Source organism: Carlito syrichta, unplaced genomic scaffold (genome assembly GCF_000164805.1).
Source record: "Carlito syrichta isolate Samal-C Ts95f unplaced genomic scaffold, Tarsius_syrichta-2.0.1 Scaffold303358, whole genome shotgun sequence".
Lineage (NCBI taxonomy): Eukaryota > Metazoa > Chordata > Mammalia > Primates > Tarsiidae > Carlito > Carlito syrichta.
In genome coordinates, this window is record NW_007247454.1 from 484164 (window position 1) to 497753 (window position 13590).

The 13590-nt window shown below is 40.1% G+C and overlaps 1 protein-coding gene across 1 annotated transcript in view; it reads left to right on the forward strand.

Annotated features, from left to right (window-relative positions):
* The window catches only part of LOC103260831 (C-myc promoter-binding protein), an 80922-nt gene that overhangs the window by 12158 nt on the left and 55174 nt on the right, over nucleotides 1-13590 (forward strand). The window contains exons 2-3 of the mRNA XM_021712558.1: nucleotides 7965-8042; nucleotides 11093-11221. The gene's annotated coding sequence lies outside the window, so the exon portion shown is untranslated. The remainder of the gene's footprint in view (nucleotides 1-7964; nucleotides 8043-11092; nucleotides 11222-13590) is intronic.

Below are 13590 nucleotides of genomic sequence, written 5' to 3' on the forward strand. Positions count from 1 at the left end.
CCCGCAGGCTCAGGCAATCCACTCACCTTAGCCTCCCAAAGGCGCGGGATTACAAGCTGAACCACCGAACCCGGCTTGTATATTTGTTTTTACATATTTAAACTTTGGTTACCTTCAAAGTACTCTCTATTTAATGCACTAGACCTATTGGAAACTTTTGTACTGCTCAAAACTGCTTTTGAACTTGTCAATTTTGATGCCTTTTAGTGCTTCTGCTGTTTTTTTTGGTTTCATCTCTTCCTCATCAGCAAAACATTTCCTTTTGAGGGCTTTTTTTTTTTCTTTTGAGTTGGCGTCTCACTCTGCCACCCAGGCTGGAATGCAGTGGCACACTCATGGCCACCCCAGTGTTGACCTGCTGGGCTCCGGCGATCCTTTCACCTCAGCCTTCCAGGTAGCCGGAACTATAGGCGTGCACTACCATGCCTGGCTAATTTTTGGTTTGTTGTAGAGACGAGGTCTTGCCAGGTTTTCCAGGCTGATCTTGAATTCACGGGCTCAGGCAATCCACTCACCTTGGCCTCCCAAAGTGCTGGGATTACAGGCTGAGCCACTGAGCCTGGCTTTGAGAACTTTTTTCTTCTGGGAAAACAAAATAAAATCACTTGGGGTGAGACCAGATGAATAGAGAGGGTGGAGTACGGGGGTCATGTCATTTTTGGTCAAACATTGTGTGTGGGCAGGTGTGTTGTCATGGTGGAAGAACCAGTCACCTGTTTGCTGCAATGCGGGAAGTTTCTTCCGAAGGCTGATTGTGACACAACCTTCTCAGAACTTCCAGATAAAAACTTTGGTTGAGCATTTGATCCAGAGGAACCAGTTCTGAGTGTAATACAAGGGGTCTGCCCTCCAAAAGATAATTCTGGGTTTTTGGGGGTCCTTCCCTCATATAGGATGTTGTTTGAATCTGCTGTGGTTGGTGAATATTTTTTATTTTCTTGAGCTGAGGAATATCTGAAGATAACCAGCTTAACAGTCATTTTTTTTAAAAGAAGATATTTTTCCTAGTGTGATTAACAGATTTATTTAGATATTGCTACTTGACCTTTTTTGAGGTTTAACCAAATTCTTTTGTTTTTAAGTAATAGAAATCAAATCTGAATTAACACACTCCAAAAAGGCCATGAATGGCAAGGACCCTGGGGGATGTCATAGCACCTGTTGCTAGAAGCAGAGCCAGGCCCTGTGAGGGGGTCAGGAGCTGGAGACTCACCAGTCGCCCAGAAACCTGTTTTTACCTCCTGGGTAGCCTGACTTCTCTGAGTTTCCTGCTTCGTTCCTCCCTCTACATGTTGTCTCTCTCCCCTGTGCATGGCTGGACGTGTCTCTAACTCTTAGGTTTATATATTTGCTCATGGTTCTGTGACTCCATTCTAAACCCCTGGGAGGAAATTCAGCTGGGGGCAAGTATCTTTGTCTGGTCCATCAGTCATGGCCTGTGAAGTCAAGGTTTCATGTAGCCTTTCATGCCCATCTTTTGTGGAGGAGAGTGGATGCAGGGAGTTCAGCTCTTGGAGGACAGGTGTGCAGGAGAGCAGACATAGAAGGTAGTGACTGCAAAGGAATGTAAGTGATGAGAAGTGATGAAATCTTATGATTTCATAAAATCATAAGATTTTTATGAAATAGGAAAGATACCTCTCTGTGGCTTTATATATTAGTAAGGAACTCCCTAATCCTTAGGTGATTATTGTGAAAGCTGTTAAAAGTATCTCCTCAAGATGAATGGAGATTACCTTTTAGCTCTGCATACGGAATTTGAAATTTGAGTCATGTTCTTTTATGAACACGTTTGTTGATATGTACCTTCTTTAGTCTTATATTAATAGCATTAATACATCATATCATTCTTTTTTTTTGAGTAGGAGTCTCACTCTGTCACCCAGGCTGGAGTGCAGTGGCTTGCTAATGGCCACCACAGCCTTGAACTGTTGGGCTCAGGTGATCCTTCTGCCTCAGCCTTCCAAGTAGCTGGAACCACAGGCATGCGCCACCATGCCCGTCCTTCACATGGTAGTAATCACTGCCTTTTTCTTTTCTTTTCTTTTGAGTTGGAGTCTCACTCTGTCGCCCAGGCTGAGTGCAGTGGCACACTCACAGCCACTCCAGTGTCGACCTGCTGGGCTCTGGCGAGCCTTCCGTCTCAGCCTTCCAAGCAGCCGGAACTATAGGTGTGTGCCACCATACCTGGCTATTTTTTATTTATTGTAGAGACAAGGTCTCACCAAGTTGCCCAGCTAGTCTCGAACCCCTGGGCTCAGGCAATCCTCTCACCTCCACCTCCCAAAGTGCTGGGATTATAGGCATGAGCAACCGTGCCCAGCCATATCATTCTTTATTTAACAAACATTTACTCTTTGCCAGGAACAGTGCTAAAACAGATATTTACAGAGGTGAATATAGCCTACTCAAATAATTTATAATCCAGTTGAGAAGAGATTTTCAAAGAAATAATTATAATATTATCACATTAATACGTGATAATCATAATAGAGGTATGTGAATAATATTTTTTCCTAAGAATTGGAGTCTTGCTGAGTTGCCCAGGCTGGAGTGCAGTGGCACAAGTATATCACTATAGCCTTGAACTCCTGGCCTCAAGCAATCCTCCCACCTCAGCCTCCTTAATAGCTAGGATTATAGGCATATGCCATCATTCCTGGCTAATTTTTCAATTTGTTGTAGTGACTAGGTCTCACTATGTTGCCCAAGCTGATCTCAAACCCCTGGGGTCAAGTGATCCTCCCATGTTGACCTCCCCATAGTGCTGGGATTATCGGCACAAATCACTGTGCCCAGGCTGGATGCTCTTGAAACATATGAAAAGAGGCCAGATGCAAGGACTCATGCCCATAATCCTAGCAGTTTGAGAAGTGGAGGTGAGAGGATTGCCTGGGTCCAGGGGTTTGAGACCAGCCTGGGCAACATAGTGAGAACTTGTCTCTACAATAAATCAAAAAGTTAGCTGGGTATGGTGGCGTGCACCTGTAGTCCCAGCTACTTGGAGAACTGAGGCAGAAGGATCACTTGAGCCCAGCAGGTTAAGGCTGTGGTAGCCATGAGCATGCCTCTGCACTCCAGCCTGGGCAACAGCATGAGACTCCAACTCAAAAAAAAAAAAAAAAAAAAGAGAGAGAGAAGATAATAACCCTGTCTCAGGGGAGGTAGGGAAGGCTTCGAAGAGCAGGTCTCCAATATGATGCAGAAGTTGGCCATTGGAGTCAGGGAGGAAATGATGTGCAAGGTGGCATGGAGTCCTGTAAAGGGAGACGTGATTACACAGGGCTGAGTAAATTTTCATTGTTTAACTTAATGAAACTTGAAGTAACTTTTTTCATGCCCGTCTTTCACATGGTAGTAATCACTGCCTTTTTCTTTTCTTTTCTTTTCTTTTTGAGTTGGAATCTCACTCCATCGCCCAGGCTGAGTGCAGTGGCACACTCACAGCCACTCCAGTGTCAACTGCTGGGCTCTGGCAATCCTTCCGCCTCAGCCTTCCAAGTAGCCAGAACTACAGGTGTGTGCCACCATACCTGGCTATTTTTTATTTATTGTAGAGACGAGGTCTCGCCAAGTTGTCTAGGCTGGCCTCGAACCTGCGGGCTCAGGCAATCCACTTGCCTCGGCCTCCCACAGTGTTAGGATTATAGACTGAGCCACTGAGCCTGATCTCACTGCCTTTTTCAAAGGACAGTTGTAAATTTTAGAACACGTGGATAATTCTGTTCTATAGCTTTGATGTGGCTTTTGAGACTGAGATGTCATTGGTCATTTGCTTTCAAATTCCTTTATCACATTTTTCTAATAGTTTGTTTATGGCAACTCTTCTGTTCAAGCAGAGACCTCTATATAGGGATGTCTGAAATGGTAGAGTTTATAAAGCTTATGCAAAACATCGTTTTTAAAAAGTGTAGGTGTAACTATTATGTGTCCATAAAAATTTAAAAAATAAACAGTAAAAATGATCCTTAGTATAAGCCTAATGTAGTTATAAAAAATATTTCTAAAATGATTGATAGTGATACTGAAGTTTTATAATTTTAGAGAAATGGGCAAGTATATGTTATTTTATAAAATACTAGTTTATGTAGGTTTCTTCCTCTGTAAACTTGTACCTACCATTAAGCAAAAGCAGCCTAGACAGTTGGCAGATGCTTGGTGCTCACTGCACAGAGGCTGCTGACCACCTCTACTTCTCTCATTTCCTTCATCCACTCACTCATGATTCCTACTCCACCCATTACACATAGTGAGCCAACCAGACAAACCCCCAGAAAGCCCAGGCTGAGTGACAAGGAGAAAAGGGAGGTCGTTTGGTAAACTTTGTGCTGGCGGTGTTTGTGGCATGAAGTTTTCATATAGTGGGCTCAAAAATACCACCATTGGCCGGGCGTGGTGGTTCATGCTTGTTATTCCAGCTGCTTAAGAGGCCAAGGCAGGAGGATCCCTTGAGCCCAGGAATTTAAGACTACAGTGGGCTATGACTGTACCACTGCTCTCTAGCCTGGGCAACCATGTCTCTATTTTTGTCTCTAAAAACAAAAATAAAAACCAAAAAATAATCCCCACCATTGTTACCAGGTCACCAATTGTGGGTGTTTCTGCCTGTTCACAAACCCACCAGCCTGCCCTTATCGATCTATCCTCACGTGTACTTCTCCCAGCTTTCTGGCATTCTGTTCAGACATACGTAGGCTGCTGTGTAGGAAGGAGGGCATGAGCAGAGAGAAGGTGCTGGACTGGGCACTGCTTCCCTGTGCGGCCTGCTGTCATCACCAGGATCACCCGCACACCTGTCAGGATTTCGGCGATGTCTCTCCTTCCTGAAACCTTGAGCCTGAGCTCTGTGGCTTGCACTTCCCATGATGACTCTTGTCTTTGGCTTTGCACTAACTGTGCTGCTTGTTTACTCACCTGCCTTCTCTGTTGAACTCCTGTGAGCAAGGTCACATCTCATTTGTCTTTGTGCTTCTAGTGTCTGCTACAGAGCCTAGCATGTGAAGGGTACCATTTGAGGAGTCTTGGTTCACCTCTGGTTAGCTGAAGCAAAATAAAAGAAATATATTAGACGGATTTTACTTAGCTTACAGAAATGACTGGAAGACTGGAAAACCAGACTCAGAGAACAAACAGGAAACAAGCCAGGGCTGGACCACAGCCAAAGTTATGCCATATCCTTTTCTTATAAGACACCATCAATGCCACTGGATACCATTGCTAGAATATTGCCCCTGGGTGCTATATGTCACTGCCCTGAAAGTGATTTTTATTTTAAAATCTTGATATCTGGAGGTCCGAGATCAGGATACCAGCATGGTTAGGTTCTGGTGAGAGGCCCACTTTTGGGTGGCAGATTGCTGACCTGTTGTGTCCTCACATGGCAGAAAGACATTATTGTGACTCGTACTGTAAGTTAATCTAAAAAATGCAACATTGAAGAAAATGCTATTTGTTTTTTGAATACTAATACAAATATTAAGTTTAATGGAGTATAGATTCATGGTCAACAATGTTTTTATTGTATTAAGAACACTTAATGTAGCAGAAAATGTATTTGGAATTGGTCGTAGCACATTAGTAATTTATAATTGTATCTAAGCAAGTTTGACTTTTTACCAGTAAAGTAATGGCAATTTTAAAAAATGTATAAGTTTGTTTGCTTGCTTGTTTATTTTTAGAGACAGGGTCTTGCTATGTCACCCAGGCTGGAGGGCAAGTGTGTGATTATAGCTTACTGTAGCATCGAAGACCTAGCCTCAGGCGATCCTCCTGCCTCAGCCTTCCAATGTGCAGGGATTACAGCCATCAGCTACTATGCCTGGTCTGTTTTTATACACATATGATATTTTATCTAGAATATTTTTTAGATAATCTGATGTTGAATTTTTAAAAACGTTCTAGTGGGTCTATATTTGCATTGTCTTTTTGCTACTTGTCAGTGATAAGATTTGAGAAATATTTGAAAAATATACATATTACTCCATATATATTGCCTGAAGATTTTCAGTGAGCCTGAGGAGGAGTGGTGTCCTAATTTTAAAAACATATATCTGGCTGGACTTAGTAGCTCAACCTTTAATTACAGCACTTTGGGAGGCCGAGGCAAGTGGATTACTTGAGCCTGCAGGTTTGAGACCAGCCCAGGCAACTTGGTGAGTCTTTACAATACATAAAAAAATTAGCTGGGCATGGTAGCGCATGCCTGTAGTTCCGGCTCCTTTGGAAGGCTGAGGTGGAAGAATCTCTGGAACCCAGCAGGTTGACACTGGGGTGGCTGTGAGTGTGTGACTGCACTCCAGTCTGGGTGACAGAGTGAGACTCCAACTCAAAAAAAAAAAACGACATATATATGCATCCTGACCATGTCTAGCCGTTTAAAAGGTAATATAATTATATTAATAAATAGATTATTTCTCATTTATTCTTTCACTCTTCTTTCTAAAACATTTGATCACTTTCTTGACTCAAATAATTTATGCCCATCCGCATTCCCTAATTCTCAAGGACACATGTCCAGACCTTCCCCTCCGAGTCAGTTGGGCCTGAGCCTGTCACTGCTCCCGTCCCTGTCGTCACTAGATGCTTCACATTGGCTAAAGCTGTGGTTTCCTCCTTTTGGTGTGCTTGTGATTTCTGCACAGTAATTTGACTCTTGCTAAAAGTCCTGATGTGTGTGCTTGTCCAGTGTTGCAAGCTGGCCTGCGGTACTTGGTACCGTGCAGTTGGTTGGGCTGTGCTCCTGAGTCTTTGTCAGTGGCATCAGCTTTCCATCTAGTGTTTAAAATGACTCATAACAGCCGGGCTCGGTGGCTCAGCCTGTAATCCCGCGCCTTTGGGAGGCTGAGGTGAGTGGATTGCCTGAGCCTGTGGGTTCGAGACCCACCTGGGCAGTGAGACCTCATCTCTACAATAAATCAAAAAATCAGCCGGGCATGGTAGCACATACCTGTAATTCCGGCTACTCGGAAGACTGAGGAGGCAGAAGGATCGCCGTAGCCCAGCAGGTGAGGTTGCGGTGGCTGGGAGTGGCCACCGCACTCCAGTCTGGGCAACCGACTGAGAATCCAACTCAAAAAAATAAATAAAATAAATAAATAAAATGACTCATAACTACAACTTGCTAAATGACTTAATTTATAGAAAATAGGATAATTGTATGTTGAATCCCATAATACAACCTGCTTGTTATCATATCAGAAGTCTTTGGTTCCTTGATGAGATTTGATTATGACCGATTCTGTTGAATATATCATCCCTCAGTGTCTTTAGGGGACTGATTGAAACTCAAGTCCCTAATGGGAAACAGAGCCACATTTCATAGAGCCTGCATGCATCCTCACCTCTAGTTTATGCATAATGCTAAACAATGAAGTGCTATGTAAATAGTTGCTATCCTGCATTGTTTTATTAATTTGTATTTTTTATTGTGGTATTTTTATTTTTAACATAATTTTAGTCAGTGGTTGGCTGGATCCACGGATGTGGAACCTGTGGGTACAGAGGGTCAACTGTAGTATCTTTAAAATTTACGATAAGGGGAAGGTGCTTTTAGGTATTGACATCTAACACACAGTATGTATGTGGAGGTTACTTAGTCTCTGTTTGAACTGTCTCAAATGTGTGTGCTTTTCCTCTCTGAGTGAGATACTACATAATGCCCCAGAAACAGGCATGTTTTTCTTTCTCACATGCCTTGCTCTGCATACATTTCCTCTTTTGTGCCTTTACTTATTCTTTTGCTTTCTCTCTTTCTCCCTGCTACATGCTGTTTTAAGTTTGTGTCTTTCCTTGACTGATTGAAAAGCTGATGTTTGAAAATTGCTTCTTGGCCCTTAAGCATATGAAAACAACAAATGCAATTGGTTTAACAATTATCCTTGTTAACAGAACTTTATCCACAGGCATATTGTGGTGAATTTTTGATGGAAATTAATTTAAGTCCAATATTACCTTTTTCCACACAGTATTTCTCAAACTCTGAGGCTTGCAGAATTCACAAATTGAGATCTGACATCACTTTGAGAAAGAGACTTCAGTAATGTGTAAGTAGTTTGGGTTTCATTTTTATTGTTTCAGTGAGCTATTTTCTTTATTAAACAGTGAAACCTTAATTTACCAGAACTCTTAAGAGTTCATCACATAATAATTATGAATGCCGAGTGACACAAAATAATTTATTGAAAGATATCCTAAGCTGGGCTCGGTGGCTCAGCCTGTAATCCCGCGCCTTTGGGAGTCTGAGGTGAGTAGATTGCCTGAGACCGCGGGTTCAAGACCCGCCTGGGCAGGCGAGACCTCATCTCTATAATAAAATCAAAAAATTAGCCGGGCATGGTAGCGCATGCCTATAATTCTGGCTACTCGTAAGGCTGAGGCAGAAGGGTCGCCGGAGCCCAGCAGACGAGGCTGCAGTGACTGGAAGCGGCCACTGCACTCCAGTCTGGGCGACCAAGTGAGACTCCGACTCAAAAAAAAAAAAAAAAAGAAAGAAAGATATCCTACATGTACTTTGGAGCAGTATTAATTCAACACCATTTGTTAGAGACAAACTCTTTAGTGCAATGAATGATGAGTGGCGGGCTGTTCTCACCAGGCTGTGCCACTGACTAGCGGGTGGCCTGAAGTTGTCCAGCTTCCATTCTTCAGTTTCGTTGGCTATAAAGTGAGGAATTGGATTATAACTAATAATGAGAGCCCCCCCCAAATGTCTGTTATTCCTGTCTTAAATGTTTTATAAATCAGGGGTTGGTAATCTTTTGAAAGAGCTGTCAAATTACACATTTGTACTTTAATTTTATGTTGTTGGTTTTGCTTAGGGATAAGTTTTGTGGAAGTGGTACCAGAATAGATTGGGTGACAAATAAGTCTCTATGTTCAAGAAATCTACCCTACACAGTTATAAAGCTTACTCTTAAAAGTTTGAGTTTGTCTTGGATGGGCTAAATCTTTGTGAAAATGTCCACCTACTGTTATATACAGATAAGATTTTCTTCCTTTCAAAATCTCCATGGGGGCCAGGTGTGGCTTATACCTGTAATCCCAGGACTTTTGAAGGCCAAAGCGGGAGGATTGCTTGAGCCCAGGAGTTGGAGATTCAGTCTCTTAAAAAACAAACAAACAAAAAAACTCCATGGAATGCTGATGCTGAAGTAGTGCCAGTTTTCAAGAAGGGTGAGAAAGAGTGACCTCATGGTAACTTTGTGCATGGCCTTTGGAGAGAAACTGATAGGGAAACTTTGGGTGGAGTGAAGTCAGGCACATGGAATCTGGACGGTCAGCGGGAGAATAACTAACGGCTAGAGGTGGAATAAAAGCATAGAAAGAAATGAGGAAAGGTGGAACTAAACAAAAAGCTCTTTGAAGGCAGAGACTACTGCTTTGATCGCTGTTGTCACCAGCTCCTAGAATAGTTTCAGATCTTAATAAATGTTTATTAGAAATGCTTATTTCTAATAAATATATACCTATATTTAAGAAATTATAACTGTATTTAATAAATTCATATTTCTATTTATAATACATTCATTGATTTATAAATGTATAATTATTTAAATTTGTTGATTTATTAAATATATTTGCCAGGTGGGATTGGCAGTAGTGGGAATCTGCCAGGGGAGAGGGGACATACTTCATCAACAAGGGTACCTGCATAATGAACATTTGTATACCTAACCCTGAATTGTGCCCCACATCTTTAAAATTTAAAATATATATATAATATATATTTGCTTTAATATACTTCATAAATTTAATAACTTTCTAATTTTGCTTAGGGCCCTAGTCATGGTATCTGGCTACTAGACTCAAATCGTCTAATTTATCCATGTCAACAACTAAAGTATTTGAAGTCATTGAGGTCCAGCAAAATGACTTTGAATTGTAGAAAAAGAGACATTATGTTTAGAATAATATGCTTAAGGAAGGTTTTAAAGTAAACATTCATTTAATGAATATTTTTAAAGCAGCTACCTACCATACTTTGGGTACTAGGTGGGAATGGAAAAGGGTAGTACCAGTCATAGTGTACATTTCTGTTTGATGGAGTATTATGTAGTCATTTAGTGCAATTATGAAGATTATAGCAATTTGGGAAATGCTTATTAAATAAAAAGATAAATATTTGCATTCTATGATTACAACTGTGTATAAGGATTAGAAGGATGTTCTCTGTTCTCAAAGAATATTAAGAAACAGTGAAATACAAACCTCATTTATGTGAATGAGATTGTTGATTTTTTCTTCTTTCAGCTACTCTGTGCAATTCATAGAGATTAAATGAAAGTCCTCATCCATTTAAATTGTTTTGACAATTATGATGCACCTATATTGACTAGAAAGAGAAATGAGTGTGTAGTCAAAGAGGAAAGAGCAAAGCTGTGTCTGAAGGACAGAGGCAGATCACTTTGGTTGGATGAAAGATGAAATAGAGAAAAGGTGACGAGGAGCGTCTCTAGTTTAGTTTTGATCATTTAAGAAATGATGAGCTAGAATAGGTTCTTTTTGTTTATTTTTTTGGTTGGTTGGTTTTTTTTGTTTGTTTTTGAGTCAGTCTCACTCTGTCACTCAGGCTGGTGTGCAGTGCCACACTCACAACCACTGTAACCTCCATCTGCTGGTCTCACGATATCCTTCAGCCTCAGCCTTCCAACTAGCTGGAACTACAGGCATGTACCCGGCTAATTTTTTGATTTATTGTAGAGACGAGGTCCTGCTGAGTTGCCCAGACTGGTCTCGAACCCGTGGGCTGAGGCAATCCTCTTGCCTCCGCTTCCCAAAGTGCTGGGATTACAGGGAGAGCCACTGCACCTGGCCTTAGAATAGGTTCTTAACTAGAGTAATGTAACAAAGAAATAGTGAAAACCTCTTCTGGAGTTGCCGGTGGAGAGTTGAATGGCTTTGTTGTGTTATTAACCATTTACATACCAAAGTCTTTGTGACAGTTTATCAGGCCCTATCTGGAAGGTTTTTGCTCCTTTTACTATTTCAGTAATAGTTAAGAATTTGCAAAACTCTTTATGTTCAGAATTTTTGTTTTTCATATATGTTGATGGTGTTTCCTCTGATCTCTACTCTTGCCTTTTCTTATCCTTAGACTTAGCCTAGGTAGCAAATATTTGACTACTTTGACCTAATGGAGTGAAAGAAGAAATAAAGAATACAAATTGATTGGGCAAAGATTGAAAGGGAGAAAAAGAAATCAGTCTCCATTAGTGCTGACTGGGTAAGAGCTTTTTTGTAATGATTTCTGCATTTAGTTCTCTTGAACCTTTTAGGAGTAGAGAGTACATCCTTCCTGTTTTATGTTTTTAAAGAAAAAAGTTGTAATTTAAAGTGAAGTACTAGCTAAACAGATATCTGAAATTAGAACATGCCTATAAACATTTTATCTGAAAAGTTAGTTCCTTGAGTTGTCTGTGTCATGCAAAGAAGTAAAAAATAGTCATTGGTTAATGATATAGTATTATTGTTACTTCAACTTGAGTAAAGGTACTTCAGGGTTTTATTTTACTCTGATTATTTAGAGAACTGTTGTATCAAGTACATATTTTTTGTGGTCCCTAGTTTCCAAAAATGAATTTAAAGACATTTACCTCCTGATTATTTAGGAATTTTGTTCTGATGTATAACACTAAATGTGTATAACTGGGAACATTTTCCTCAAATACTCTTTTCAAGTAATTTATGGAGACTCTTGCCAACTCAAGGCATTTTTGTCTTAATATATGTTTAGTATTTTCCATGAGTGTTGCAAACTTCATATGCCAATGTGAGTCTCTTGGTTTAATGGAATTGTTAGGAAATACTAATTATTCATTTCTATATTAAAGATTTTCAGCATTTTCTTTGCCTTATAATTTTTAACAATGTCTTCGCTCTTCTAAGCCACAAACTTACCTTAAAAATAGTTGATTTAAAATTAAAAGTAGAATTACATTTTCAGTTTTATAGACCTTCCTAAATGAATTAAACAATATTTTGATCTTTCAAGATATCATCTGTAATGCTGCCAGCTTTGTTCTTGGTATTATATGCTTTGTCAGCTTTATGTTAAAATATTTTTCCTATCTTCCCAGTTATTCCTTTCCCCAAGCGAATAAATGTACTAAATTAAATAAACAAACAAGGCAAAGGAACTGGAATGACATATAATTTACTTTTTTGTCAATAAATATGAGAGGAGTTTATCACCATTTTAAAATTGATCTTTTTTATATTTATTAGTAGACAACTTGTTCCCTTTTAGTAGTTATTTACTGAAATCTATTGTGAATGAGAATAAATTATTAAAATTTGTGAACCAGAAAGATACAATAAAAAGAAATTTTTTATATAAGTTTCTCCCAAATATTTGCTTATTAGTATGATAGGTATTCATTTCCGAGGCTAAGGTAGTAGTTTTCAAAAACACTTATTAAATATATGTGTTTTTATGATAGCACTATTTCCATGCTCTTTTCCTCTTTCTGCACAGCAAGACACAAAAACTGTATTGTAAGCAACAGCGACTACATGCTTTAGTGTATATAACATGAAGTTAGAGTCTAAGACAAAAGAAGATATTTTAATCTCTTTATGATAAAAGGAAAATGCTCTACCAAAGTAATTTTCAAGGTTGTGTCTATTAAGAGTTTATAATTAAAAATTCATGTATACATAAAAGCACATATCGAGGCTGTTACAACTGTTTTTTTTTTTTTGAGTCTCACTCTGTTGCTCAGGCTGAAGTGCAGTGGGGCAGTCATGGCTACTGTAGCCTTGACCTTCTGGGCTCAGGCGATCCTTCTGCCTCAGTTTTCCAAGTAACTGGAACTACAGGCACACTACCACACCCAGCTAATTTTTTGATTTATTGTAAAGACAAGATCTTATCATGTTGCCCAGGCTGGTCTGGAACCTCTGGGCTCAGGCAATCCTTTCATCTCTGCTTCCCAAAGTGCTGGGATTACAGGCATGAGCCACTGCACCTGGCCCAACTTTTGATCCAAAAATTTTATTTCAGTAAATTTATCCTGAAGAAATATTGAGTGGTACTAGAAGCTTATCAAGGTTGCTCATTGTAGCATTTAAAAAATATTAGCAAAATAAGTAAAAGTAAGAAATGATTGACAATAAGCAGATAGGTCAATAATGGGATATATCCATAAAATTAAATCCAGTGCAGTCCCTCAAAATTATCTTCAAAGACTAATGAAGTGGAAAAAAAAGTTAAATACAAAAGTGCTATTGTTATTTTTATTTCTTTTACTGAATAGATGATCAGTGGGCACAACTGCTCTTTTTTGTGGAGCACTTGTTTTATGCAGTCAGCCGATAGTGGCGAGTCAACATTGAACAGTCTTCTCAAGAGAGTAGGTCGTTAGTACTTTCTTTTTTTTTTTTTTTGAGTTGGAGTCTCACTCTGTCGCCCAGACTGGAGTGCAGTGGCCGCTCCCAGCCACCACAGCCTCGACCTGCTGGGCTCCGGCGATCTTCCCGCCTCAGCCTTCCGAGTAGCCGGAATGACAGGCGCGCGCTACCATGCCCAGCTAATTTTTTGATTTATTGTAGAGATGAGGTCTTGCCTGCCCAGGCAGGTCTCGAACCCTCAGG